Below are 27,495 nucleotides of genomic sequence, written 5' to 3'. Positions count from 1 at the left end.
AGCATCAAACTTTGTGTTTGTTCGCCTCTGTTGTTTGTGGTCTCCCTACATTTCTGAAACCAATCGCCTTCTATTAATCTACAGTGGACATGTTCACTTTCCCCTGGTACCCCTGAACCCAAGGGTTCAAGGAGGCAGAGGAGCCTAAACCGACAGCTGGATATCTTTACATTCCAATCAAACATGTTCGATCGTTTCCCTAGCTTTACTGCAGCAAGCAGATGTGTCTTCATTTTTGGTGTACCTCGCTTTACAACTATGCATTCTAAGGCATCCTGATCTCGCTTTGAAAAGTAAACAGGTTGTCTTTCAGCTATCATAAATTGTTTCTTTCCCAATTTGTTTTAACCTCTTAGGTAGTTACTCATAGCTGGTTTCTTTCCATTTCCGCCATCAAAGAGATTGCCTCAGCGTCTCCAACTTTGCGTTAGACATTCTTTGTTGCCATGCTGCTTACACTTCAGATGCGACGCGCACGCCACCACCCATCGTAGTGAATCAATGCTACACGCGCCGCATGCTTCGACGCCTGCGTTGCTTCCTACCTCTCGTTTCTAGCCACTGTAACTTGGGACATCCGTAACAGGATATTTGAAACTTCACACCTAGCGGATATCGTATTTGTATCTGAAATGGTGCACGGGCATTAGGACATGATTCGGATGTCCTACAGATGAAGTGTTTTCACGGGGGTGGTGGTTGCCATCCCATGCACTTGCTTTCGTTGCAAGGTGCTTTGTCAGCGTTCCGGGTGTGGCGCAGCTGCTGCGAATAGATGTGCATCGATTCGGCACGAACAGTGACTTAAGTCTTCAATGCTGATCGGAATAGGCCTAACGGCCGAGGCAGTGATGAAAATTCGCCGCTGGCTGATGTGGTAACGGGCCGCAAGCCTCTCCAATGCTAACACATGCTGCGCGTTGAGTCGGTTGATTCAACACGAATTGTCTCTTGTCCTCGACGAAATGCCTTCTACTGCCGTTCATGAACTGAGTGCCCTCTCTGTAGCCGACTCAGCATGGACAGATGTGTTCAGCCCATTCATCGCCGACGATCTGACACATTCACAGAGATCTCAACTTCTCGCAATCCTTCAGCACTTCCGCCGTTCTTTCGACGTCGCGCAAACATCTCTTGGCCGTGCATCGACAGTCGAGCATCACATCGACACTGGCTCTCACTCACCGCTGTGACAAAGACCATATCGCGTGTCCGCTACGGAATGTCGCGTCATTGCAGAACAGGTCGATGACATCCTTTGTCGGGGCGTCATTCAACCTTCACAGAGCCCATGGATCTCTCCCATGGTACTCGTCATGAAGAAAGACGGTTCCATCCACTTCTGTGTTGATTTTCGACGGTTGAACAAGATCACACAGAAGGACGTCTACCCATTACCACGCATCGATGATGCTCTGGACTGTTTGCAGGAGCCGAGTTCTTTCTTCGCTGGATTTGCGGTCAGGCTACTGGCAAGTTCCGATGGCAGATGCCGATCGCCCGAACACTGCCTTTGTTACATCAGACGGCTTGCATGAATTCACCGTCATGCCTTTTGGACTTTGCAATGCACCTGCTACCGTATTTACTCGAATCTAGGCCGACTCCGATTCTAAGCCGACCTCCCAAAAGTTCGAAGTCAGAAAAAAAAAAAACTTACCTGGAATGTAGGCCGAACGAAAAAGCGAGGACAGCATTCGCAAAATAAAACAGTACTTATTAAATTCGAACATGCCGAGCTCATTCTATCTCACCATCGCTGCTAGCCTCGTCGCTATCTTCCTTACTGCTGACATCGTCAAACAGTGCGCTATATTCAGTACCATCAAGCGCATTAGAGATGCTGCATTTTTGAAGGAGCGCACGATCAATGTTCCTGGGTAAATGTCATTCTCGTTGCGGCGCACGCAAAAAGCATCTCCCGTGGCCCCCTCCAACGACAGACCGATGCCTCTACGGCTAGCACAACTACCGTATTTACTCGATTCTCACGCTTCCTCGATTGTAACGCGCACCTGTTTTCCGTGAGGAAAAAAAAAAAAAGTCCTTTACAGTACCGCGCACCTCATGCTTTCAAACAGAAGTACAACTTTCTGTCATTTGGAAAAATAGATTTCCTCCCGATGCACTGAAGTTGCGATGAATAAAAAAAGTCGCAGTTTCGCCCGAAAGGCGATGCATCGAATGCGATAGCAAATTAGTAGACCGCTATTAACAAGCACGGTGTCACGCGCGCACAAGCAAACATGAACACATCTCGCTCGTTGACCGCGGAAACGAACTGTCAGAACGCTAGAGACAGAGCGCGCCTTCGTGCTAGCATGCGTCTCGCTTCAACGCGGCGAAAACACGGCGCGCGGCAGACTTTACCCATCGCAGATTGCTTTCATGATAGGGCCAAGGCGATCGTATCGCCGGAGTGGATCGTCGCACATTACGTCCTGCTTCGGTCCACTGAAACCGTTCCGCATTGCTTTGCTGGCGAAAATTCTTTCCTTCTGTTTGCGCCAGTCCCGCTCGCAAGTTTCGGATTCTCCAAACACCCGTGATGCGGCCCGATTTCCGTCCGTCTCCGCACAGATAATCACTTTCCTTTTAAATGCGGCATCACGATGACCTTGGTACTTCATGCTGATAGATAGAGCAGACGCTGAGAACGTGAAGACAGACGGTAGACTATTGCCTAAGCACGTGTACTGCAGCACACGGAGGAAGCTTCCGCATGCTACGGTAGCTAGGCTCGACGCGCGTGCGAGGCGGCCATTATGAAATGCCGACGCAGATTTAGGGTCGTGTTGAAAGTGCACGTTAGATTCGAGTAAATACATTATTCGTTTAGAAAGTGGCACTATAGTGGCATCGCCCATTTGGTGCCATTACGATAACGCCACACCACGCGCGATGCTGCACCATACGATACAACGTACGAGCAGGTCGAAATGGCGACGTCGCTCGTTGATTCAGTTGGCGACTGGCGGCTATAGCGGCTGCGATACTAACTTTTCTGGATGGCGCTAACTATGCACCGTATTTCAGTTTCAGTTAAAAACTGGCGCGTTTTTTAAATCCTCGAATCTAAGCCGACCCTAGAGTTTCGTATGTGATTATTTGAAAAAAACTATCGGCCTAGATTCGAATAAATACGGTACGTTTCGAAAGAATGATGGATAATGTTCTGCGTGGCCTCAAATGGAAAATCTGTCTTGGCTATCTTGACGACATTGTGGTGTTCGCCTCTGATTTCGCAATGCTCCGCATCCAGCACGTACTCACTTGCTTGACCAACGCCGGGTTGCAACTTAACCTGAAGAAATGTCGATTTGCTGTTCGTCAGCTCACAATTTTAGGCCATCTCGTGTCAAAGGAGGGCATTTGCCTGGATCCCGAGAAGCTACGAGCTGTTACTGCGTTCCCAAAACCTACCACTATCAAAGAGCTACACAGTTTCATCGGCCTTTGTTCTTACTTTCGGCGATTCGTTCGAAACATTGCATCAATTATATCACTTCTCACGCAGCTCCTTGGTGGCTCTAGAGATCCCTCACCATGATCTTCAGAGTGTGACGACGCCTTCACAACCTTGCGCCGTCTTCTCTCACGACGCCACCCATTCTTTGCCATTTTGACCCTCAAGCGCCAACCGAACTTCATACTGACGCAAGTTGTAGGCCTTGGTGCTGTGTTGGCACGTCAACCTGGCCACACAGAATGCGTCGTCGCATACGCGAGTCACACATTAACCAAGGCGGAGGCCAATCACAGCGTAACAGAAAAGGAGTGTTTGGCCATTGTGTGGGCGCTTGGCAAGTTTTGCCCATATTTATACGGCTGATCTTTTGACGTAGTGACCGACCACCACGCACTATGTTGGCTGTCGACACTAAAAGACCCATCGGGCCGCCTTGCCCGCTGGGCATTGCGAATTCAGGAATATGACATCCGCGTGGTTTACCGTTCCGGGCGAAAGCACTCAGACGCTGACGCGCTATCCCGATCACCACTTCCCGAAGGCCAATCACGACTCCTCCTGCGAGTGCACATTGTCATCTCTGGACTTTAACACTATCGCTGCTGCACAGCGTGATGATCCCTGGACTGCATCTCTGTTTGACCTTCTCTCGGATACGTCGAAAGTTCCAGCATCACGAACGCTTCGGCGGCATCTTCCTCATTTTGCGATTCGAGACCAGCTACTGTATCGCCGCAACTATGCCCCAGAGGGACGCACATGGTTAATCGTCATTCCGCGAACCTTGCGATCAGAGATTTGCTCCTCGTTCCACTTCGACCCTCAGTGTGGCCACGCGGGAGTCTTCAAGACCTACGAAAGACTTCAACACCGCTATTACTGGCGGGGAATGTACAATATCGTTCGCAACTTTGTCCACTCTTGTCATGAGTGCCAACGCCGCAAAGCGCCACCGCACAACTCCGCCGGCGAACTCCAGCCTTTACAATGCCCATCCCGACCCTTTGATCGCGTGGGCATAGATCTCTATGGGCCACTTCCGTTGACTCATACCGGCAACAGGTGGATCATCGTTGCGGTAGACCACTTAACACATTATGCAGAGACTGCTGCTCTACCAAATGCTACAGTGCAGGAGGTCGCCAATTTCATAAATTTCATACTACGCCGTTTTCTCCTTCATCATGGAGGTCCACGTGAACTTTTAAGAGACAGAGGCCGAGCCTTCTTATCTGAAGTCATCGAACAACTGCTTGCTGCATGCGCTGTTGTTCATCGTAAATGCACTGCCTATCACCCACAGACTAACGGTACCACGGAACGCTTCAATCGAACTCTTGGTGACATGCTCGCCATGTACGTCTCACCTGATCACTCAAATTGGGACCTAGTTCTTCCGTTTGTCACCTACGCCTACAAGACCGTGACTTAGGCCACTACCGGATTCTCACCCTTTTACCTTCTTTACGGCCGTCATCCTTCGCACACAATCGACACCATTCTGCCCTACCGGCTGGACCCATCTGAATGCCTGCCGATCTCGGAAGCAGCCGGACACGCCGAAGAATGTCGCCAGCTGGCCCGCCAATTCACCTCAGACGACCAGAACCGTCAAAAAGCCGTTCACGACGCCCAGAACTCGACTCCCACTTTCTCCCAGGCGCCCTCGTCTGGTTGTTAGTGCCACACCACACGCCTGGGCTCGCTTCAAAACTCCTTCTGAAGTATGATGGGCCATACCGCATTCTCGAGAGAACACCACCCGTTAATTACCTGGTTGAGCTGCTCACGCCGCCGTCCGACAGGCGACGTCGGAACTGTGAAGTCATTCACGTTCAGCGTCTCAAGCCATATCACCATTCTATCGTCCTTCCGGACAACTAAGTCGCCAGGATGGCTCCTTTATTTCCACGGGGCCCTTGTAAGGAATGACGAACGTCGGCGCAGAGTCAGCAGCATGGGCAGCATCAAGCGCGCAGCAGAAGCTCGAACGAGAGGACTGTGCTCGGTGCATCCTACGACTGGCTGTCGCTACGAACCTCAATAAATCTCAATATATATTTTTCATTGTTATTGATGGGCACATGTGACTGTAATCGTCGATTGAATCTGATGACCATTACGTTTCGCGGTTGAAGGTTACCTCATTTAGCGAAAGCAGGCGCGTACGTAGCTGTCTGGCAATGCTTAGAACCAGGCGCCGGCGGCCAGCCGACGAATGTCAGCGGTTGGTAGATATGGTGGTTACTCCATACGCTTCCGACGCAACTCAACAGCTCAGTCATGCAAAATTTATTGAATCTGGTGCAGCGCAGGGTGCTTATAACCAAATGTCAAAGCAGAAGCGCAGCGCTCGAGCTGCACGTTACCTGCGGCAAACTGATACAGCCCAGGTGCTAGATTTCGAAATTACCTTTATGTGCAGGGTTGCGCAGGGCGCGTGTGAACGCAGAGACAATGTTTTCGCGGACACAGGGGCTGCATACATGTTCCATAGGGCACAATTTCTCCAGCTCGTTGCGAAGTGTAATTACCGACTAGTTCTCTTGCAGAATGCTTCAATTTGTCTCCCACTGGTGTCACCCGGCCACTTTTGATCGCGATCGAGCCCAATCTGGATCACAATGTTCGACCACAATTGGCTCCCTTCCGTAGATTGAGCAAAGAAGCCAATCGCGCCTGAGAAATTAGATCCAGATCGGGCTCGATCACGATCAAAAGTGCGACATGTTACTGCCGTAGTAGGCACTGGAATGAAGTCGTGTTTGAAAGAATAACAAATGTAGCCTCTGCCACTACATACGAGAAAATATTGCATCGAAGAGCTGACAATTCTCGCAACCTGTTGGAAAATATGCCGAAAAGAGTTTACCAAAATGCATTATTTTACTGATGTGTGCATTGGTTCACATTAGACTGAAATGCTAAGTCCTCAGGTGATGCAGGAAACCGATGAAGCGTGAACATACCACATCGGCAGTGCTCTCGCGGAGCTCTGTGTTGTGGACACACTTAGTCCCTAAAATCGTTATTTCCGCTGGTGTTTGTGCACCCATAAACTGCACAGTACTGGCCTGTATCCTTTTGATGAGTATATGCCATTATTTACGAGCGTAAGTCACTCGTGACAAAAAAAAACGGAAACATCGAAGTAAAGCTACCACTCCGCAATGCAAGCTCACAGTCCAGATGAACAGGCAACACTGACACATACTCTCCATGCCAGACCGTCGGAAGCACCCTCGTGAAAACGTCTATACTGAATGAATCAGCATAATCCTGTTAATATTTTGCATAAAAGCAGTGCGGAAGCTGCAATTCTCGTCATCTTGTAACTGATTAGCGTTCGCATCGGCGAAGGCCTCCCGGCTTCTGTCATAGCGCGGCCGCGGCGCGAGTCTTCATCTGAGACATGCGTCTCACTATCGCGTGCAAATCCCGATTATCTCTTCGCCCCTGTCGCCAGGTCACCGCCCATCGCGATGTAGACAGTGGTCTTCATCCTCGACAGCTTTGCACCAGTCAAACTGAAACTATTGTTTGCCTAACCGCGGCCGCTGTCGACGCGATCATGGACAGCGACCTTGCGGTTCTAAAGCCACGTGGCCCACGCACGCACCAAGTGAAAACAAAACTACTGTTTGCTGCAACTGTGGACGAAACCACGGTCACTATCGACGCGATCATGATTGGCGACTACTCAGCTATGAAGGCATGCGGCAGACACGCGTACCGAGTCAAAACGAAACTACTGCTTGCCGCAACCGCTGCGGACAAAATCGCGGCTGCTATCGACGTGATCATGGATGGTGACTACGCAGTCATGAAGGCACGCGGCCAACGCGGTGTGATGCGTAGCGGTAAACGCAAGAATAGAGGCTTTAAAGGCACACATAGACACGAAGCGTTCCGGCGTTGCTGTCATTCCAGTACGATTTTCACTGATGACCATGGCGATGCAAACTCCGTCGCTTCGTTTCGGTGGATGCTAACACCATTTTGGCTATACTGCTTCGCACATTTGCGGTGCTCCGCCAACCCAGCGCTATCAGTGCAGTTGGCACGGTTCATTCGTGTTTCTGAGGGTGGCGCGGCGTAGAGCTATGGGCGCAGCACATTCGTGTTCAGAGGGGTGGAAGGGCAACGGGGCAGATGCGCGGCAGCGTGCAATGGCTCAATTTTTCTTTCTTTTCAAGGAGTTTGCATTCCATTCCCTTTCGGCACGGACACCCAGTAGCCAGTCGTTATAACCGATAATGCGGCATGGGGGCATTGTAGTAAGCGGGTTATTTCACCATAGAAAACATACGAAAGTTGACGGTGCAGCAGCTTCTAATTGTTATAACCAATATACTGTTAAAGCCGTGTTATAAGTGGGTTCGACTGTATGCGGACTCGGCCTTGAAAACGCTCAACAGTGACCACACTGAATCAATTCAGCAGCACTTTGGCCTGAAAACCTGATTTTTCAGTGTCATTTTTGTTCCTGGTGCGTTCCTGCGCTTATCTGCGAATTTCTGTTAGAAACAACCATCTAAAAAACGAAATGCGGCGAATATATGTGCCGAACAAACACTTTTGCAAATGCATTTTTCACTAGAACAATACATGAGTGGAATAGCCTTCCGGGGCGGATTGTTACGTCCCCACTCACTGTCTTTCCTGAAGTTTTAAAAGAGCATGTGTTGACATAGTGTTTTTTTTTCCCCGCTGTATTTTGATGTCATAGGCAATTGTCCTGCCTATGTATTCTTACCATATATCGGATGCTGTTTAAACTGTTGCATATTGTATTGCATGATGTCATTTATGTATTTTTGTATAGCAAACCCCCCTACAATAATGCCCCTAGAGGGCGCTGTAGGTACATGTATAAATAAATAAATAAATAAAATATAACTTTTAAAACGGCACCCAATTCCGACTGCAAGCGCAGCCTCTATTTTTTCTACAAGTATGTCGTTTTGGGCTAGTTGGTTAGATACATCAGAGGTGGTCATAGCGCTAGAAGACACGGACAAGAACGAGAGAACAAGACGAGCGCTAACTCTGGCGTTGTCGCCCTCATCGCCATTGCCACCTGCCGTGCCAGGGCGCTTTCCTTCTACTTCAGAGCCAGAGTTAGCGCTCGTCGTGTTCCCTCGTTCTTGTCCGTGTCTTCTAGCGCTATGACCACCTCTGATGTATCTAACCAACTAGCCCAAAAATCCATACTTGTAGACTTCATTTCTAGTACATCAGGCTCTTTTGCGTGTAATAGTAGTGATCCGTGTGCAGTTGTCGCCCTCATCACAATTTCCACCTGCCGTGCCAGGGCGCTTTCCTTCTACTTCAGAGCCAGAGTTAGCGCTCGTCTTGTTCTCTCGTTCTTGTCCGTGTCTTCTAGCGCTATGACCCCCTCTGATGTATCTAACCAACTAGCCCAAAAAGCCATACTTGTAGACTTCATTTCTAGTACATCGGGCTCTTTTGCGTGTAATAGTAGTGATCCATGTGCTGTTGTCGCCCTCATCGCCATTGCCACCTGCCATGCCAGGGCACTTTCCTTCTTCACTTCAGCCAGAGTTAGCGCTCGTCTTGTTCTCTCGTTCTTGTCCGTGTCTTCTAGCGCTATGACCCCCTCTGATGTATCTAACCAACTAGCCCAAAAAGCCATACTTGTAGACTTCATTTCTAGTATATCGGGCTCTTTTGCGTGTAATAGTAGTGATCCATGTGCTGTTGCGCCCTCATCGCCATTGCCACCTGCCATGCCCGGGCACTTTCCTTCTACTTCAGAGCCAGAGTTAGCGCTCGTCTTGTTCTCTCGTTCTTGTCCGTGTCTTCTAGCGCTATGACCACCACTCCATTTTTTATTTGCGCGCTTCTGATATATTTTACTACCAGCGGGACATGACCGTATTCTGCATAAGAGACCGAAGCATTCTAGTCGGCCAGGATCGTAAACTTCAGAAAGTACTGTGGCATGCCGCCATTCTGCAAAGGTCTGAGAAATTGTAGTCTTGAGATTACGATTGCGCATCAGCCACACAAGAGCCATTAAATAATGTTATCTATGTCACTTCGGGCGAAAAAATGCAAAGTTCAAAGGGTTAGAACGTCACTGCAAGCCGTTAGTAGCAATCGGCAACGCGTAAACGAAGCATCTCTGAACCGTGATCTGATAACAGCGTAGAAACTGCAGATCATTTGCAACATTGCATGGCGGCAGTGCATCGACTCAGGCCACGTGAATATCGATAGCAATGATGAAAACGCTGGTGGAAGGGCATAGATGGTCGTTTTAAATCATCGAAATAGGTGTAATGCACGTGGTGCCATATGGGCAATTATGCTGTTTATGCTATACGCTTCCTCCTCCTGCCTGGAGGCATGCCTAAAAGCGACTGACCTTTGTGGCTTCGAAAATCCATCGCGGTCGTCGCTCACTCATCTCAAAGACTGTATCACTGTCGCGGTTTTACTGGAGCAGGGTGTGAGCTGCCATGCATCCAGTTTGGTCACGCTTCCATGCTTTCCTACTTCACGTGCTGCCTCTTTTTCCATGACCAGATTCAAAGCGTTTGTTGTAACATTACGGCAATTTAAAGAACGTTCCTTGCACATGGGAGCAGTTTCAATGGGCAGGATCGGAAAAACGTAAATGCACTGAAATGTGGTCTTTATAATCAATAGATTGTTATAAGTGGTTCGATTGTATATCAGAAGTTTGATATATTCGGGATTGACTGTATTTGGTGCTGGTTCTATCTAGTGCTAGTTCTATGTCCAGTAAAATCTTGGTGATAGAAATTTGATGGGATCGCGCAAAATATTCGTACCCAAAATTTGTATCAAAACAAGCAAAATCAAGAAAAAATGAATTTATTTTTAGCAGAAAAAATTCCTAATATTCATACGTTCCTCGCTGCTGCGTTTTTCCGGCTGCTACGTTGCCTTTTTATGGTCCAGACCTAACTCCCATTGACTTCCACGTACACATTATGTTCCCTTTGATACGTCGTCAGTTTGTAATGTTTCTGCATATTATGTTGCGTCTGAACGGGGCAATCACATAAATTTAGCGGTGCAGCCAGTTTGTACATTGCAACAAGTGGCCAAAGTTTGCAGAAAGCGACCAAAGTGTGCAGTAAGCAACCGAAGTGTGCAATAAGCAACGAAAGTTGCACAAGCCAGACACTGCACATGAGCACAGAGCAGTTGGCAAAGCACTCGAAGCGAAGTGTGCATCAGTACCGGGAACCACACTCACTGGGCATGATCCACCGAGTGCAGCGTTATGTTGGAGCCGGCAAAGGTCTTATATGCGTAGCATAATCGCTGGTTCTCTGAAGTCAGCTTTGCAGCAATGGAGCCGTGCTATGTGGCGAAGCATAAGCAAAATATTACAGTCAAGCTTATCAAGAGTTGAAACTGTCGTGAGACATTGTACAGGTCCCTTAATCATATTGACCCTTTTGCCGGCTCTCCCGTGGGTGCTGCCATATTTGGTCACGTGATGACGCGTCTATTGCTTGCCTCAGCTGCCTCCGTTGCCTCCGTGTTTACAACGCAAGTGCGTGACACCGGTGCGGCGCAGCAACCCTCCGTTTCGATGCATATCGTAGACGGTGACTGTGTGGACGACACGAAGCTTTGGCCACAGTTTTTGAGGACATTTAAGTGCTTTCAGAGCTCATTACGCATTGTCCAAACGGCGCGAGCTGCGTGTTCGGCTTGTAGTAAAAGCGGGGCTAGAAATGTATTCCAAGCTGTCCAAACTTTCCACTTATGAATTAAATCAGGATAACTATGCTCATTGTTTATTTGGCAAACATTTTGAAGCAGCAGCTTGTCATGTTTCTGACTCAGCAAAGTTCTTCGGTTCCTAGGTGCGGCCACTATTTATAGTTTATTTTCAGCCTAATCATTTGTGGGTATGCTCTGCTGCGATAGATTTGTTCTTGTGGTGCGCAAAGCATGGAATGTAAATGTTCTGTACTTTGTGGTAGCTTGTAGCTGAGTCGTATTATCACTAGTCCCTCGCTTACTCTATGGACCGTCACGAAACGTTCAGCTTCCAACATTCGTGTCTTGTCAGTGTAGTCGTCGTTAATTCATGCTTCGGCACATTGATTCAAGTGTGCGCCCATTCACTTATTATTGATAGGTTGGCGATGGGGTGGGTGTAAGTTTGCATGCAAGTAGGGGTAGATGTGCGTAAATAATGTGCAAGGAACTTACTATGCCAGTAAGTGGAGTTACTTCCTTTTGTAACTCACTCTTAAGTGCCAACGTTGCGGAGTTGGAAGTCCTTTCTTTGGAGGTTAGCTATACAGCGCTGGCGGAGGAATTACCTCTTTTTATCCTCGAGGAAAGCCGTGCATCGCGGAGGGGCGGCAACACAGGCAGTCCTTATACAGCAGGGGCGACACAGGTTGATTCCATTCCTTAATATGAGAATTGCAGCGAACTACTGCACACGTCTTCCCTTTATCATTACACATTTTGCAGCACGAATTGGGCGCAGTGCATCAGCGAACACCCACTTGCATTTCCGACAGCTGATCGCACAGTAGCAGGGCAGAAGCAGTAGTGGTTTCGTATTCGTGCGCATTTGCTGAGGCAATGTATGGCGCGCCGCTGAAAGCTCCATCTCGTTCTTCTAGAGCAAACTGCTCCGCGAAAAGGGTCAATACGCGCGCACGCAACGTCCTCGGTGACAGTACGAGCGCTGAGATGTCTAATAACTACTGGCAGTCATTCAGAGTTGTTTCTGACCTATCTGGGGCAATTGGTGGCCTTCCTTGGTTACGTTTTCCCCTGTCACATTTTTTTTCGTGGTCCCTTGAAAAATGTATCAACGGGGCTCTACTATCCGTAAACATTTTCTGCTTGCCCAAATTGTCAACGGTTGCCTTCTGGAAGGCGTAAAAGTGCGTGCATGTGACCTCACAAATGTTTTCGCACGCCACTGAACACTTCAGCTTGCCAGTAGCGTTATGGTGGGCTGCCCGTCGTGGTCATCGTCACTGCTTAAAGCGTCAGGCTGTGATGTGGTCACTTCTAATCCACAGAGTGACCAATGAAAGATTAGGCAGCCGCGTGACGTAGCCGGTTGCTTGGCGACTATGGATTCTGCCCAGATCCCGCTGTGCTGCCTGTGCCGGTTGCTCCGCTGGCTCGGCTGCCACCGCCGCTGTTGCTCGCGTGTTTGCATGATCCGCAGCAGCGCGGCAACACATTTATAACAGCCAATGTTTTCGTATTGTAAGCAATGTATTTCGGCTTGGGAATCTTATGAATTCATATTACACCGAAATTCGTGCCTGCCGGGATCGTATCACCGGGGTTTTACTGTAGTGGCTCTATCTGTTGGGATTAGTGTGCTAGGCGATTGGCCATGTGTCCAAGGGCACCTACTGTGTATGAGACCCTTCTTTAAAAATGACAGTGTGGCCTGACAACAGTATTTTGTCACTTAAGGAAGCTATTTGCGTTTTTGTACTAGGCCCCTTCCCTATGCCTCAAATAGAGGCCTGTAAGACACTTTTAAATAACAATGTGAAGGTGAAAACACTGCCTGCCGTGGTACTGCAGTGCCTTCGATGCACTGGCTCAGACTAGCTGCCAAAGAGTGTCATCACTTACTGGCCTGGGCTCTCCTGAATATCGGCGATTGTAGTCATTGATATCTCGAAGCAGGCGGGCCCGTTCCTCGCGTTGAGCATCTGTCTCATCAGCCAGGTGTTGGTCCTGGAAGCAACGCAGCATCACGGACACCTGCACAAACACAGATCACTACCATGAGCTCTACCACGTGGATAACAAGGCAAACAGTGCAAGAACGGACAGACGATTAAGGCAAAAGCGATGCCGCAATGATCGCGTTGGAGCATGGCAAGAACGTGAAACACAAGAGTGGCAGGCACACCGGCTTTGCCGGTCAGTGGATGAAAATTCAAGGAATCATCGTCATTATCAGCGGACTTGTGAGACGCTTTCACCATTGTCAAGTGCAGCCCAACTTGCGTCAGCACAGCATCTATTCAATTACACGACAGAAATACGTGCATGAAAGCCCTAGGATCCCCCAATCACTTATGCAGTCATTTTCTTTATGGGGTGTGTCTTGTTTTCCTCTGCCAACATCTTTTGCCCTGTGCAATAACCTTTGTTGCAAGTCAGTGCCCGTGTTCCTTATTCTTGTGTCCCGTTTCTACAATGTTTGTCATATTATGATGTAGTACCAACAAGCTTGGCTAACAACCATGTTGCCGTACACATCCCATGGGCAAGAGACTGCGATGCACACTGTGAGTATTGGTGTAAGCTAAGGTTGGGCGAGCCAGAGCGATGAGAGACTCACAGCAGAGCTCAGCGGCAAATGCCCGGAACCAGCCCAGCCATGGACCTTGCAGCCACAACCGACCATGCATCAAGCATTTGGATGGCTCAAAAAAAGCTTCACTAAGCACGGCCTTCTGGCACAAGCCAGCTTTGTCCGTTTGCAGAATCGAGGTTCAGCAAATATGCTTGCCAGCAAATATGCTTGCACTGAATTTATTAGTTTGAGCCCGAATTAAATACAAATACAAATGTGCCAGAATTGAACAGAATGTCTTTTAAACAGTTTCAAAATATTACAGCCTTCTCACTATTAGGATCAAAAATGTTACCATTCACTAAAAAAGCCTGCTTTACTAAAAGCACAAGGGAGCATTAGGAAACTCTGGGCTCTGTAGAAAACACCTCGCGGTCATGCATTATCATGTAAAGCTCGAGGCAGCTCCATTGGTCAGTTAATATCTTTCAATAATGAATCAATCAAACAATCTTTTTTTGCCTTATGCAATCAGCATACAGCAAAAAAAGGCGGAAGGAGAAAAAGCTGCTCTATTGCAATTGAGCCAGCTTTGTCACTCCCAATTGCCATTCATTTGGCAATTAAGACACAGCCCTATACCTCCCATGTATCTTGAAGCATACCAAAAGGGACACTAAAGGCAAATACTAAATCAATGTGGACTGTTTATATACCATTCCAGAAACCTCACAACGCTTGTTTCGTGCCAAGAAAGGACTTAGCTTACGAGAAAATTGCATCTGAAGGGTCCGAATACCTTTATCACATTTTAAATCTCCTGCCACCAACCCGAGTCACCGCCCTTTGCTGCAGTTGGTGAGTAAAACGACACCCAAGAGACGGCGGTACGGTTTTTTGCACAAAACGCAAACACATGGCATGGAGAAACCGAGTTAAGACAGGCGGTGGATCGCTGCTGCAGCTGCTTTTGGTCAAGTGGCGTGGACCGTTCGGGCATCAGCAACATCACATGGAAGTGGAATTCTCCGTACTTGCAGATTCTGCGAGTTTTGTGAGCCAGCAAAACCAATGGGCATTACGCGATAATGAAACTACTGAAAAACGAAAGCAGAGTCGAGCAAAAACGAAACCTTTCAACCGCCCTCATCGTCGTCAAGAGTAATCTCAATTAGTTTTTTCTAAAAATGAATAGAACTGGACAAGTAGCAATTTCTTCTTATATACAATACAATTATGTTTCAGTGCTAGCTAATACAATTATTTCAGTACTAGTGACAAAATTTAAATGAGACGCACCTTCGTCATCGGGCAAGTACTTGAATGTCCCGGGGGAGTCTCTAATTGTATCCTGCATTTACCTCAATTTCTCAATTACTAAGGCTCTGTTCGCAATGATATTGTCACCTTAGAGATCTCAAGCACTAATCGATCACTTTAGCTTGATTTAATATTTGCCTTTAATTGTCCCTATAAAGCGCGAGACACACGGTCCGATCGGTGTCTGATCCGGCGTCCGACGCGCCGGAACCGAGGCGTTTTGCCGTGCCGAAGCGCCGGATCGGATGCCCGCGTGCGACAAACTGGACAGATTTTAACCGTCCGACGCGTCCGACAATCGCACCGCGTTTGGCCGCAGCCAATGACAGCGCGCCTGGCATGTGACGTTCTCTGACGCTCCCTCCAGAGAGGCGGGGCCGGCGGGCCGGTTTCTCGTTGCCTCTTTTTTTTTTTTTTTTCATGCCGGCTGCAACAGCATTGCTGCACTTCGTTTCTGACACGAAATAGTTACCAGTTCGGTAAAATTATCTCGAACCTGTTCCTGTTCTGCAAAACAGCGCCTAGTACTAGCACCCAGCTACTTGCGAGATCGGCCGGGAGCCGCGCTGCGACAGCATTTCGCAGGTAGACAGCACACACCGACTGTCTGAGCGAGGCCACTCGTTTAGCTTGCACGCTTGCCCTTCGCATCGACGGGTCGAGTAATCCAAGTGTATTTAATACGGGTAACCTACGTGTGCAGAGTTAATCGTGTTGGCAAAATAAGTGCACGTCGACGAGCTCGGACTGGATCGCAGAGCGGCGGCCGTGGCGGCCGTGGCGTCCGCCGAGCTAGGCCTACTGGCCCTATCGCTGGCTGTCGGCGAGCCATCAGTGGAGAACACACCGCTGTGAAGTGTTTTGTCGATCGCAAGGAGTAATTTAGTGACAGTGTTCGCGTAAAGCGAAGCCGCATTGTGCAAAGTTGTTTATTTTGTATTTCTCGACAAGGATACGAAGTCTTCCGAGCGTACAAGCTGGGGTGCAAGATCTGGGCGAAGCTAGGCGCCGCTCGCTCGTTCGGATGCCTGTCCCGTGTGCCCCGAATCGTCGTATGCCGCATGCCGGAGCATGCGGCGTCGCACATCGGATCGGACGCGAATCGTACCGTGTGTCTCCTGCTTAGACCCTATTTCTCAACTACTGCACTTAGCTTACGGGATTGTTTCTTTTTATGCCCCATGATGCTTTCATTGGACAGAAAACTGTCCTAGAAAAACAAACTTTCCAGTGTACAACCACCATTCTAGTTTGGTAGCTTGGCAATGACGCTTACTTTATGCAGGCAATAAATCAGAAGGACCGTCTATTGGGCTAGTTGGTCTAACATAGTTACTTCCAGATATAGTGCTCGTCCAGGTTTGTCTTGTCTTCGTGCTTATGTATACGTTTTGTGCTATATCCGGAAGGCAATAAAAGAAAAAAAATCAGCCTTGTATTTCCTCTAGTTTTTATAGTATTGGCACAAATTTAACAAAAAAATTCATTTTAAGATATTGAGGGCAAAAGACTGCTATTTTTGTAAAGAAATAGCTCGAATGTGCTGAAACATGTTTTCCACAGTGGAGTAGAGAGTTGGACTCGCGCGTTTTGGATGAACAAAAGAACATTGCACACAGACATAAAGGCAGAGATGTCATCTCATTCCCAAACTCTGAAATTTATTTGAAGGAGTGACAACACAAGTCTGCTTGTGTAGACTTTCCCGGTCCTGTCGGCTAGTGCTTCTCCAAGTAAGTTTCAAAATGTAGCAACCCTTCTGCAATTTGTGTTCTTTTGTGCATCAAGAATGTCCAATGTTGAAGTTTACACTACATGAGAGATGTTATGGTTGACGCTATGTGCCCGTCATGTGCCTACTGTGCGTTGTATGGCATTGCAATGTTGCAGATGCACCATGCAACTGTGTGATATGGACAGTTTAGGCTGTGCCGCTTTATGGGTCTGCACGAGCGTAACATGTACAGCGGAACCTCGTTGATACGATTATTCATAATACTTTATTTTATTTTCCCGATAATACGATTTGGTTGGATATACACAGGATGATAGGATTTTCGGGTGATACGATTTATTTCCCGGTTCCCGTAAAGATGTATCAACGAGATTCCACTGTACTACAACCCAGTAAGCAACACTTGGCAGGCACACTTGCTGTTGGTCCAAACGCCGCTTCTAACAACTCTAGCCTGTGCGTTGCACATCATCTCAGACGGGATCAGCCACTCAATGCGAACAAAGCACTGCACATGGCTTCCAGTAACCTTGCCAATGAGAACATGAGGGGGGAAGTGCCAACTTCCTTCACAGCTGCCATTTTTTTTTACAAAGTGTGCATGCATGGTGTCCGTGAAACTGAGCTAGGCACCATGTGGCATTCTAAACTTGAAACGCTGTTAACAATAGTTCAACAGAGATGGTGGCGGTAACACTGTCTCTGTTGGTGGGATGTTTGGAGATACGACAGGTGATTAGTAGGGAAGCAAATAGTTTGAAATACTTACTGCTTAGCCAAAATGCTTAAATCTATAATCAATAGAATTGGCTGCAATAGGCCACTAGGTGTGTTTGTTGGTGATATGTTAATTGCCGAGGCCACCACCACATCAGTGTGCAGTGACATGACCGCTGGATTAAAAAAAAATGTGGCCTGCTGTGTCCAGACGGCTGCAATGAGAGCGAATGTCTCAGCCGTAGTTGAATTCTTGGCCGCTGGCTTGGCCGAGCGACGCTAGCCGACGGGGTTGAGACGCAATCGGCTTCCACACGTGACAGCATTCCAACATGTCCTGACGCATTTTCTATGCTGATACAGACAACAGTTTCCACGGCAGATGACACCGTTTTTTAATCCATGCAGCAGGCTGCACCTTCTTTTTACGAGCGGGCTCGTGGCACCACTGCTCCGCGCCAAGCTGGAACCATGGTAAAACTGGCCTAAGCCTTTCCGAAATGCAACAGATTCCTTTTCAGACAGTGCATCGTCAGCCATACTACCATTCGAGTGCAGTGCCACGCAATACGCAACTGACCAGTGCGACGTTAAGCGACTCGCATTCCCTTATCTTATATGACACAAAGTCTGGTTTGTCCATGTGGCAGAGCCACATACACTGAGTTCAGGCAGGCTCATGTGCCGCCAGGCATCGTAATCAGCACACGGAATTTTGAGGCATGGCACAAAACAATCGTGCATCATCTATTGTGTTGCATCTGAATGGCTAACGTTCCCTCTTTTCTTTAACCACTGTGGCGTATTTGTCCTTCTATTGCGAATAAACTTGAGTTGTGAGGCTGGTCTTTGTGTCTTTCTGTGGTGCTGTGTAGAAGAAAATAAAGCATTATCATCACCTGCTAGTATTAGATAAATTCTTTCAGCTCCTTTTTTGTTGCTTTGCTCATAACCCCCCTTCCCTCCCTATGCCATGCCATGCACAAGTCATCGAAAACCGATATATCGAACCCGGACATAACGAATTCGTGTAACGAGCAGCTGTAGTTACCGTTGAACTTTTGTATAAAATTTTCAATTTTATATCGAAATTATTGATATATCGAACTATTTTGCCATTCCCTTCGAGTTTGATATATCCGGGTTCAACGTACAATGTAAAATAGTGCAAGCAAGGCAACCTGGATCATAATGCATGATGCGTGCACTCTGGTGACTGAGAAATGCCATGTTGTTAAAACAAAGGAACAGACGAGTGAAATTAGAGGGCAATCTCTAGTTTCAACAGATCTGTTGTTGGCCTAGTTGGTGTTAGCTGAAGGACTGCTTTTTTGCCCATCAATTAAGACACACACAAAGGAAGAAACATAGACGACGGCCCGGGCGGCACTACCAACTGATTTATTTTTGCGTGCTGACCCAGGAATACTATATAACATACACGCATGCGCAGGCTATTCCAAACCAATCGCATCCACGGTCGAACAGTCCGTCTCCAATTGATAAAGGATAACAGACGTAGCGCTAATACAGCTGGAGCTTTTCTTTTTTATATAGTTAGCTTCCCTTGCTGCCTGACTTCGTGTCCGAATCTTTATCTCCTGAAAACGTTTGAACATGCAGGCCTTGTAGTGCGCTGGCAAATGTGCCATGCCATCTTTTATTATATTTGCAGTGCCCATCTGTCGATGCAGGAGTTGCCACACTAAGGGAATCTCGAACCACCCCCGCGGCACATAAGTCGTGCCACGTCTTTTGCCACAGCCTCGCCGCCCAGTCCCCTCACGACCCAAGTTGAAACAGTGTGACAGGGGCAGAAAAAGGCAGTGGGGAACCCCACCAGCCTGCCCACATTCTTGAGGTTGTGGGAGACCTTATGACGACGAGGAATCACTACAAGTCTTCCTCCCTTGGGCGCTTGCACCTTTTCCTTCATAAAGGTAAAAGGTGCAAGCGCCTTTTTTGCACGCTCCTGCTTCGCTGCACGCTCCTGCTTCAGTGGACACGGCAGCACTGCCGTGACAATGTCACCGAACGTACCCTTGCTTGTGCAGGTTTATGCTGGCTACTTGTTCTTCGTCTTCGCGGGGGCATCGTTCCCTGTTGACGGATACTGCCTGCAGCCTGACGGAATCGACGCGGCGCAATGGCTTCATGGGTACGACTCGTTCTGCACATCTTCATTCGACTGACTATGCCTTCTCTCGACACGTGGACATGGAATACGGCGCACCATCGTTGGGCACCTGACATCACGGGACCATCGCCGAAGCAAGGCCTGTGCCTATAAAGGCTCATCTGCACACTCCTGCTTCAGTGGACACGGCAGCACTGCCGTGACAATGTCCCGAACGTACCCTTGCTTGTGCAGGTTGGTGAAAGAAAAATATGGCTTTCATAGCGATTATCTTTGTTTAATAGTGCTGCCGTGTCCACTAGGCTTGTGCATTGTATATGTGACTGTTTTCAATGGCATTCTTGTTACTCAGCTTTCCGAGATATTGAATCTAACCCCGGTCCTATTACTGAAAAAATGTTCGAAGAAATGATTAATACGCAGAAAGAAATTCTTGCTAAAATTTCAGTAATACAGGAAACCAGACATCTTCTGAAGCTCGCATTCTTGAAATACAAGCCAGGCTTCTGGCTATGGAAAATAAACTACTGAGCGTTGATGAAGTCGTAAAAAGCTTACTGACTTAGAGAGCGTTGTTAGTGATGACGAAACAGCGATGAGCAGCATTTCCAGGCAGCTTGATGGTTTTGAAACCGATCTCGTCGCAACAATCTCATAGTTAGAGGTATAAAAGAGGAGTGCGTGAAACACAGGAAACATTATTAAAGAAGGTTAATAATGACATATTTGAAAATAACTCGGACAGAAACTGAATTCCATCGAAAGAATTCATAGATTAGAGAAGAAACAACGGGCAAGGACCGCCTGTAATTATGAAGTTAACTGATTTCAGAGATAAGATGAAAATTTTGCAGAACTGTCACAAGCTCAAAAATACAATATAAGCATATCAGAAGATTATTCCAAAAGGGTTCTGAGATCCGCCAAAAACTTGGAAATCATCAGACGAAGAGAGGCGCAATGGCATGAAAGTTAAATTAATCTTCGACAAGGTTAAAATTGGCGATGTTCTGTATAGTTGGGATGAAGTTACTGGCGGAAGAGTAAAGTGTCATACTCCCACAGAGGCCAGTCATATGTGACTCAAAAACTGCCCCAATGCATGCTTTAGGATTATAAATGTAAACGCCAGGAGTTTAGTTAATAAAGTAGCCGACATTGAAAGTATAATCTTGGAGCATGAACCACATATCATGGTAATAACTGAAACTTGGCTTCATCGAGACATATCGAATGCCGAGGTCACGCCTCCCAATTATACATTAATAAGAAAAGACCGACAGGAAGAGTGTGGGGAGTGGCAATTATGGTTAAAAGTGATTTATTTTTTCTGTACTTGATGTTCCGAAGGACATAGAATGTTTGGATTAAAATTATGGTGAACAACCGCACGGTGTATGTCGGTGGTGTCTACAGAGCTCCAAACTCCTCTGTAGACATGCTTATTAACCTAAGAAACTTTATGGACACGAACCTAAACCATGATGACTCAATAATACTTTTAGTGATTTTAATTTGCCAGCATCGACTGGAACGCGCTCTCCTTTGGTTCCACCGATACGTCAAGCTGTGAGCAACTAATAGAACTTGCGTTTTTCTATAACTTACTCAGTCGTAGAAGGTTATACCAGAGTATGTGCAACAACATCATCAATACTTGACCTAGTCTTTGTATCTTCTAAACTGTTGTCGTGTCCCTGTACATGCGCCTCTGTGATGGCTTGTCGATCATAAAATGGTTGTAATAGCTTTAGACATGACGCCAGATCACACGCATAGTAACCTTCTAACACAGTTCTTAACTTTGCGACCGCCATGATGTCTCTGTGCTGGACTACCTGGAGCGTTCATTGACGATTTCATGTGTCTTTTTGAGACCAGTGCTACAGTTGACGAATTGTGGGATAGCTTTTCAAACATAGTGACTACTGTACCAGGCACTTTATCCCAAAGCGTTCGATACGCATAAGAAAGCGGAATCCATGGATCTCGAGAGAAATTATACACGCCAAACGAAATTAAAACGGAAGCGGAGGGCAAACAGGAGTACGTGTGATCCTGTTAAAAGTAGTGCCATTAGGCACATGAGTAAGGACTTGAAGCGTCTTGTCAGGGAGGCTAGGGACAAGTTTTACAATGTCAGGCTCAAAAAGTTTTTAAATGAAGCACCTAGTAAATTTTGGCGCTATGTCAATCCTTCAAAGTCTCAAAGCGCGGCAGGTAACAACAGTCAAACGAGCTGAAAGCCTTAATTTGTTTTTCTCATCAGTGTTCACTTCTGACGACGGTTTGTCGCCAATCTTCACAGAATCTCCTAGCTGCCCTCCAGTTCAAGACATAGAAATAACGGAGCAGGGGGTCTTAAACTTCTTCTTCACTTGTGTGTTAAAAAAAGCCCAGGCCCTGACGGAATTCCAAATGAATTTCTCTTTCGATATGCAGAGTGGGTTGCCAAATACCTCAAAAAAATTTTTCAAACATCTATTGCCACAGGGTCTTTCCCAGCTGCATGGAAACGTGCAAAAATTATTCCGATTCATAAGAGCGGCTCCACAACCGTTGTCAATAATTTTCGGCCAATTTCATTAACTTGTACTTGTTCCAAACTGCTGGAACATATTGTGTTTAAACACTTAATGGCATACCTAGACTGTAACAACATCCTACATCCTTCTCAACATGGATTCCGTAATGGTTTATCCACAGTCACCCAGCTCATACAAACCGTTCACGATCTCGCTCAAGCTATAAACAGCCGTGAACAAACCGATATAATATCCTGGATTTCGCAAAAGCCTTTGATAAGGTATCCCACCCAAAGTTGCCGCAAAAAATTAACGCTATTTTCAGGAACCCCAAATAACAAACTGGTTTTCCTCTTACCTCAGCTTTCGCAAACAGTTCGTCGACCTTGGTGGTTTTAAATCGACTCTTCCCCGGTGGTCTCAGGTGTACCTCAAGGGAGCGTCTTGGGCCCTCTTTGTTCCTGGTTTTCATAAACGATCTACCAAAATCTATCACAGTTCCAGTAAGATTGTTCGCAGATGATTGTGTCATATACACACAATTCAATCCCCAAGTGACCAGAGAAGCTAAGCATTAACTTACAAGAAATAGAAAAATGGTGCTCCACATGGCAAATGGTGCTAAATCCGGACAAGTCAGTAATCATGTCGGTCACTAGAAAGAAAAATGTAATGAAATACCCTTACACCATTGCAGGTAACGAAGTTAATAGAGTGCAACAGCACAAGTACCTCGGTTTGACCTTCAATTCCGACCTACGCTGGAATACGCACATAGATAATGTGTGCTCCAAGGCTTATCGAATAATTTGGGGTCTGAGCCGTAACATCCGCAATGCAACTCCCGATGTAAAATTACTTTCCTATACTACACTGGTAAGACCAGTTATTGAATACGGAAAAATTGTGTGGGATCCCTACACCGCATCTGATATAGCAAAAATAGAAAAAGTGCAGAGACTGGCTTCCCGTTTTATATATATATATCGCCGCATATATTCACCGACCGCGTTATGTAAACAAGCAAATCTTGAAACTCTTGAAGGCAGAACAAGGTTGAAAGGATGAAGTTTCTTTTCATGCTGATTCACGGTCACTTTAAGATTAATACAACGCAGTACTTTACAGTTCACCCAGACCAACCATCTAGACATCGCCACAGTATGTACATTCCTGTGCCACTCTCTCATAATAATTGTTTTAAATACAGCTTTTTCCTCGAGGATTAAAGAATGGAACCAGCTGCCTAACTCCATCGTGAGTAGTGACTCTCTTGATGTCTTTATTGATCGCCTAGTACCATTCGTACACCACAGAACACCTAGACAATAGCACAAATCCCTGCCTCAACTTGTGTATTCTGTAATTCAGCTGTTTTATTTTTCTCGTCCAGTACATTTGTTTGTATATATGTCGGATGTAGTTGTTGAGCTTATGCCCATGTATACTTATGTGCTTTTCTTCCACTCCTGTAATAGCCTGCAAAGGCTGTCAGTATTAATAAATGAATGAATAAAAGGGTTTCGGTGACTGATGTCACCAACTAGTCAGGGAGCCATGCTGCCTTAAGTCGCTGGATCTCATTATCGAACGACACCTGCATCGTGTGTGTACACGATTTCCTGATGAGGGCAGACTCCACGTAGAACATGGCCATTCCACGCTTGACAATTTTGGAATGGCAAGAATCATACAACAGCAACCCCTTCTTGGCACGTGGTAAATATTGCCATCATGCTTGCCAGTCATGAAAGGTTAACCTTAAATCTAAAAATTGCAGGGTGTTACGCTGTCGCCATTGTCTGTTTCTTACTTTTTTGTGTGTGTCTTTATTTGTGGCAAAAAACGTCCTTCAGATTTGGTAGGCTTGGCGAAGCAAGTGTGAGCATTCATTCTAACTTTTTCTTGAGACAAAAAGGTGTTTCTGTGCAAGATGTAAACTGTTCTAAATTTGTGACAAATAAAGACCAGTTAGAAGTCTGTCCTATGCTTGTACCTCATTTTACACGCTGTTATTTGATGACCAGCAATGCTCATGAGTGATGACCATGGGCACACTCCAAGTTACATTGCTTGGTGCAGGTAACAAGTGTGTCATATATTCCGAGAGGAGAATACCTTTTGGCAGGTCTGCAAAGCATATAGCAGATCTATTCACATGGCAGGACGAGTACCGAGGGAACACAGTCAAGGACGACTTGGGATTTTGCAAGAGAATGGAGTCAGCTGCTGGGAAACGCCTGCAGCGGGCTGTGTACAGATAACAGACTAAGAGGGTCCTGACTATTTTTAGTTTTTAGGGAAATTTTTATGAGGCGTGAAAATGTATCTGTAGAAAGGAATCAACCTTCGTTTTGTGAAACTTAGCACAGATTTCCTAAAAAAAATCTGATTTTACTAAAGTAGAAAAGATTGTTACGACTTGCGCATTTTAGAAATTTGAAGGCCTATCAGTATAAAATGAATGCGTTTTACCCCGGCAAAATGTTTTTTCAGTAAATCTACATTCCTAGTACAGTGTAGACCGCTTATAACGTAAGCCGCCGGAGTTGCGAATATCCGCACTATAAGTGGTACCGTACTATAACCAAAGCAACAATTTTCAAGGCCCGCACATATGCAAAACATGTGCACTGAGCCGCCACGCGTATGCGACAGTCAAGCTGGCCATCAGAAGTCACTGGCATTCAAACTTTAGTCGCATCTGCTCCGGTCCTAGCATTTAATATCGAAACCAAATCACACGGCGGCGCCTCCGACCGGCATTGCTCCGCACGCCATAGACCCCTATGTCGCGAGCGAACAAAACAAAAAAAAAGAAAGAAAAAAATGCGGCACAAATTTCCCCTCTCTCAAATGGCAAGGTCGCTGATTCTGCGTTGCGCTAGAACATGCGTGTACGTGCCGACATCTCAGCCACGCTACCGTAGCCACACATAGAAAATGGCAGTGAACCCTTCTTTCTCCTTTATGCTTCCTCTACTTTCTAGTCACGTGTTGACCTTGCACGCTGCGGCTACGGCGCAGAGGGAGGCAGCGGCGGTGCCCCAGGCCGGCCAACGAAACTGCCCCGACGGCAAACGCCCGCTTCCCGATAACGGCAGAAAACAAAACTTCGGGGAGCTGGCGCCGGGCCGGCTGAAGCGGCGGCGGGCGCACACGGTGACAGTCGAAAGTAAGGGAGCTACGAGGAGGCGAGGGGCCACCGAAGCGGCGGAGTTTCCGAGGCGAAATCCGCTTCCCTGCCGCCCTCCTCCTTCACATTCCACGGTCTCCGCATGCACCTTTCGCCGTGCCGTGCCGGCGCCGCCCGCTCCCTGAAGTTTCGTTTACTGCCGTTATCGTTAAGCGAGCACTGGCCGGCGTTGGCAGTTTCGTGGCCATCGCTCGCTCTGTGCCCCGTGCTATTTCACGACTCGCACACAAGATTCTGGTTTCAGCCTCACTGACTGTTCGTTCGCACCACGTGCCCACTTCATCTCTCTTTCTTCATCGAGCACTCCTTGGGGCGCCCGTTTCAGGGGAGCGTTCGCCGTCTCAGCTGACTTCCGTACTCCCAGGCAGTCACACTGTAACCGGTATTTCGTTTCCCGCAACTGCACTATAAGCAATACGTGTATACATTGAGTGCTATGGGAAAATTAACGGGAGTCTGAAAAGACCGCACTATATCCAGTCCTGCACTAAAGCGGTTACGTTATAAGTGGTCTATACTGTACTATTGGCCAACGGGAAGTTAATTTATTTATGTCACCCACAGTACGTTCTTGCCAAACTTGAGGAATTCAGAAAGTGACTGAGCTTATTGAAACTCTATGAGAAATTACATAAGATTACATTCAGTGTGCATTATATTTCCAATTCAAGTTCTTGTTGAAAGTCTTGTGAGAGAAAAAAAAGCTCTCAGTTGTTTTAATTTTCGCTCCAGACAAACAAGTCGGACAAAGAACTGCTTACCTGTTGTCGGCACACGGGACACCGCACTGCTCCTCTCCAGTTGCCGTGGTGCCAGTAGGAGACAAGACAGCTGGCTGCAAGAACAGATCACATGACTTGATCATATGCACCAACCATTCTGCTGCAGCATACACACATTTCCTGATAGCCTAATTTTAGATCAAGCACCATATTTGCAGGTCCACCTTTTACAAGTAGGACTTGCTGTTGGCCTAGGTTCAAAGTGTAAAAGCAGTAATGCTGACCTCACCCATGAAAAAACAATGAAGACCACAGTCAGGGTGACCACCTCCAGCTTTATCTTAGAACTGGCACAAAAGATGATAAAACCAATAATACAAGACTGGAGGCCCCATCTGCTACTACTATATTTCATCTCGCGTTGTGTCATTTTCATGAAGGCCCCTTGTTAAGTTTCCTTAGCAAAGAACTGGCACAACCTGTAATTCAGCAGGGTGGTAGTAAGGACATTTCTGTGAATATGTTGTGCCATGGACCACCAACTAGTTGAGATGCAAATCTTCTGAAAAGAAGCAAAGATGCACACTTCTCTTTATAGGCATTTGCTCACAGGCATTGATGCTGGCACATTGAATGCATAAGCATGCAGCGCATATTAAATTCTGTACAATATCTGCCCTCAAAGGAAAACATTCAACATATATCTTCTGGTTGAGAATGACTTATTGATAAGACTGAGTGCGACACCAACCAAAAAATTTTCAAGTTCCTGACATTTTGACGCCGGACCAGTTCAGGGTCGGTAGAGCCAGCATTTTAAACGGTTTTCTTTCGTCACCAACCTAGCTAGGCTGTGACTGCCTTCAATGTACAAAGGGGGAGAGTCACAGCCAAGCTGCAGTGGGGATGAAACAAAGTGTAAAAGCCGTAATGCTGACCTCACCCATGAAAAGGACAATGAAGACCACAGTCAGGGTGATCACCTCCAGCTTTACCTTGCGTCGCACTCCTGGGGTTGGCTGCAGGCTCAGCTGCAGTCTCACAGTCCAACAGATGAAATGTGCACAAAAAACTTCACCAACTTATTTCACCAAGTTTCTCTTGAATTAATGTTACAGGTTTTCTCTTCCTGAACTTCCTGAACGTGTTTAGCTTGCTCTATTGTGAGCGGTGTGGTGGGTGATCTTTACAACCTGACCTGTACAATGAAGGATATTGGAGGTCCTCAGCACTTTGTTATAAAGGCACTTGACTGAACATTCATCATATTGAACAACATTTCCCCTTTCTACTACCCAAGGCCACTTACTCTCACCATCAGATGTGACAGCTCAGCCTTCAACTTGGTCATAGCTCATGGTTATGACAAAG

At 46.9% G+C, this 27,495-nt stretch overlaps 1 non-coding gene across 1 annotated transcript in view; it reads right to left on the bottom strand.

Annotated features, from left to right (window-relative positions):
* The window catches only part of LOC119433644 (E3 ubiquitin-protein ligase RNF170), a 113,277-nt gene that overhangs the window by 62,692 nt on the left and 23,090 nt on the right, over positions 1-27,495 (bottom strand). Inside the window, exons 3-4 of the transcript XR_007464358.1 lie at positions 26,164-26,237; positions 13,100-13,231 (exon numbers count right to left, since the gene is read on the bottom strand). This is a non-coding gene — a transcript (E3 ubiquitin-protein ligase RNF170). The remainder of the gene's footprint in view (positions 1-13,099; positions 13,232-26,163; positions 26,238-27,495) is intronic.

This window comes from Dermacentor silvarum, chromosome 11, assembly GCF_013339745.2.
Source record: "Dermacentor silvarum isolate Dsil-2018 chromosome 11, BIME_Dsil_1.4, whole genome shotgun sequence".
Classification (NCBI taxonomy): Eukaryota; Metazoa; Arthropoda; class Arachnida; order Ixodida; family Ixodidae; genus Dermacentor; species Dermacentor silvarum.
This window is presented reverse-complemented; position numbering and strand designations above follow the sequence as displayed.